At 34.0% G+C, this 3,628-nt stretch overlaps 1 protein-coding gene across 3 annotated transcripts in view; it reads right to left on the bottom strand.

Moving 5' to 3' along the window:
* ATP10B (ATPase phospholipid transporting 10B (putative)) overlaps positions 1–3,403 on the bottom strand; it is a 239,451-nt gene extending 236,048 nt beyond the window's left edge. For all 3 annotated transcript variants that reach the window (XM_072400705.1, XM_072400704.1, XM_072400703.1), the window contains exon 1: positions 3,211–3,403. The gene's annotated coding sequence lies outside the window, so the exon portion shown is untranslated. The remainder of the gene's footprint in view (positions 1–3,210) is intronic.
* Positions 3,404–3,628: the final 225 nt, after the last annotated feature.

Genomic DNA, 3,628 nt, shown 5'->3' on the forward strand with positions numbered 1-3,628 from the left:
TATATATATATATATTTATATACATACACTCATTTATAATCAATCAACAATATATGTTATTATTTATATTACAAGAAGAGCTGATGCTTTGCCTGATAAAATGTTCCTGCATTCTGCATATGTTAAAGAGTAATACAAACACTTTTATAGTACATATCACTATTTACAATTTACATCCTTTTTTTCATTTTTCATATTGCTAGACTAAGACAAGCATAAAAAAGGGAAGCTGTGTGTCATCGTATGTATGTCTCTCATATGACTGACCATAAATTACACAGATCAGCACTAAAAGGAATTCACACTCTTCTTCCCTAATCTCTGTGCTTGATTCTACATAGGCTTCTTGTACAGTAACCAGGAGGACTTTGAGCTCCAAAGTTTGTCAAGCAGTATATGCTCTGGCAATAAACCTCAAATTCAGGTTTCCATTTCTCTATTGCATTATAGGGAAACTAAAGGGGAGAATATAGGCGTTTCCGACAGGCAAGAAAACCAAATCTATCATAAGGTCTTTAGTATATTGCATTATGTTTTACTGCGGGTTTAATTCTGCATGATTAGGTCAACGACAGATGAAAAGGTGAACTCTGACTTTAGGTTCTTTCTAAATAAGTGAAATGAACTGACACTAAAGAAATGTCATCAACCTCATATAAAAAGGAGGCTCAGGTTAACAACCAGATTCCAGCTTTCTCACGGCTTAATTACACATTGCAAAGTAAAAGAAAACATTTAGAATGCCTCCTAAATGAAATACCTCTGATCGTGAGATTTTATCTAAGAGCAAAACTAAATAAAAAATAAATAAATAAATAAAAACTGGCAACTGGGCAGATCAATGTCCCTTCTGCAATAAAATAAATCTGATTGACAAGGATGGCTAGGGCCGGTTCAGCCTATCCAGGAACCAGTTGTAGATCCAATGTTTGGGGACACCTGCGTTAGACTAAAGGCCTTTAAGAGTTGGTTCTGTAAGCTAATTTATTATCTTCAGACATTTACCTGTTTTTTTCATATGAGTTCTCTGTGATATAAAAATGTAAAAAAGGAAAAAAAAAGACATATATGATGCAGGGTTAGAAAAAAAATCATCATTTATTGTTTTTCACTCTCTAACATTTATACTAGGTTTTAATACCGCCAGTACATGTTTAACTTCCTTCAATGGGGTGACAACGCTGTTTATTCTTTAGTTTCCAGTTATAACAGTTTCTCTGCCCCCCTATAATTACCTTTTCTGTCTTCTCCCAAATCTCCATAACAAAGACAATGCTAAAATCAGCTCTGTGAGCCACATAGGAAAGCAGTAATATCAATTCCCTGTCAACTGGCAGTTCACCGGTTTATCGATTGGCTACTAGTCTTAGGCACTGTCAGAGGAGAACAAGTCATGTAATCCCTCATACCTAGAAGTACAGGGTATTTGGAAGGAATTATCTTGTGCAGAAGTACAGGTAAGGCAAATATAAGGAAGGCCAATAACAAACCCATTTAATCATAACTCCAATAAACACTTCAAAATCAGTTACTGTAAATACTACCAAGCTTGGTTTTGGAAAAAACACATGAATTAAAGTTGACAAATATAAGCAAACTTGGCAGAATAATGATTTGCCCAAACCTTTGTTAACTATCAATTTTGCTGGACAGCCTGATCTATATAATTCATATAAGTGTGGAAGAAAAGTATAAATATACAATATTTATACAAATATAGTGGGTCCTTTCACTGTCAGACCAATTGTGGATTATTTTGGATGGATTTCTACATAAAAGTATGTCAAAATTTTACATTTTGTGAAAGCAGGGGACCTATTCAATACAATGATGGTAGGTCTTTTTTATTTTAATGTCAAACAAGATTTGCCCACATAGTATATTATAATACTAACAAGCACTTTAGCTGATAGTAAATGTAGTGTGATAGGTTCACATTATGGGGATATGAAGTGTCTCACCTACAATATGTCTACAAGGTGAGACTTTTAAGTCCCAGTATACTCAGAAACTAGGCAGAACTGCGTGTACTGGGAATAAATTAATATTCAATGTGTCTGCGCAGGAGTTATGTCATCCTGGTCTGTCCAGAAAGTCAAATATCATCTACCAAAAAAGATGGCGGCACAAGGACAGAAGAGTAACACGGTTTGGTTCTGCTTTGAGAACTTTTGGGTTTATGGATCACAGGGTAGATCAGAGAATGTTCCCTGATCCCCCTCTGCTCATCATTCTGACACCCAGCATGGATGTATGGATGTATTGGGTTATTTTAGGACAGATGAGGGTTTGCCATATCATTCTCATTCATAAATGTAATCATTTTTATTTCAGTTTAAAGCCAGCAGTAAAAAAAAAAACAAAAAAAAAAACATATAACCATTATTAGACCACATAGTTCATAGGGCAGCACTTGTCGGATTTTTACTGACCTCTCAACCCAAAGTTAAAGCTAAAAATCAGACCTAAAAGGCATTTTTAATTAAAAACACACATATATATATATATATATATATATATATATATATATATATACACACATAGGTTACTTTCATCAAAATCTGTCAGAATAAATCAGTAGGTCAAGAGATATAGGCAATTCTTCTACAAGACCCTGCAGATAATTATTCACCAAGTCAAAATTGAATCTACACACTAATGGAAAGTAATGAGAAAATTGATCCGTAAAAAATAGGCAAATCCGTGAATTGAACATTTTTTTGAGTCACTAAATGTATTCATACAGGCTCATCAATTCTGCAAAGATTCATCCAATCATTCCGTCTACAAAGAACCATGCAATTCATTATAGCAGCTTTGCTGAATGGTAATGCTCTGCATGGAAAGCAACAGGTGATTTCTATTTTTTGGGATTACAAATTAATTAAATCACTTTAATATTTCCATTCAGAACTGTGTGGGGGAACAATGCACATATTACCCTGTATTGTACATGCAGTTCTTATCTCTTAACAGATGCACTCCAAACAAAGCAATAAAAACACACTTGAAGGATAAGCAACAAACATTTCTATTGATCCATTGTGTGTATATATATATTTATATATATATATATATATATATATATATATACGCACATATAGCATATTATTCTATGCAATCAATTTCCCAACAAAGCTTTTATCTGAAATACAGAAAATGTCACATAATCAAGGACACAGCATAAAAAGTGACTTTTTGTTTACTCACTGTATTTAAAGGTTAAAACATCCATTCATTCCTGGCTGCAGCTTCATATAATATAATTCTGATGCAAGGTTACTCCATTAAACATTGACTTCTATAATGGACATTAAATACAATCTGCTTTATAGAATGTAGAGACTAAAAACATGTACAGCTTGACACAGCAAAGTTATCAAACTGGTTACAATGAAACTTGTGCTGGGGCAGGGCTCCTCCCAACCAGCCTGCATTAAACACAACACAAAAGTTTAGGAAGCTGAATTGCTGTAATGGCTTTTAAAGTTTACTTAGCAAGTAGGAGGAGATTGTAAATCCTGAATCCACACCTAGCTGTCTCAGTCTGATTTCTAATGTCACTAGAAGCAAGACTGTCATACAGTAGGCTGTGTTATGTGATCTAATGCATTCCACTCAGCTCACA

The sequence above is a fragment of the Pyxicephalus adspersus genome, chromosome 2 (assembly GCF_032062135.1).
Source record: "Pyxicephalus adspersus chromosome 2, UCB_Pads_2.0, whole genome shotgun sequence".
Classification (NCBI taxonomy): domain Eukaryota; kingdom Metazoa; phylum Chordata; class Amphibia; order Anura; family Pyxicephalidae; genus Pyxicephalus; species Pyxicephalus adspersus.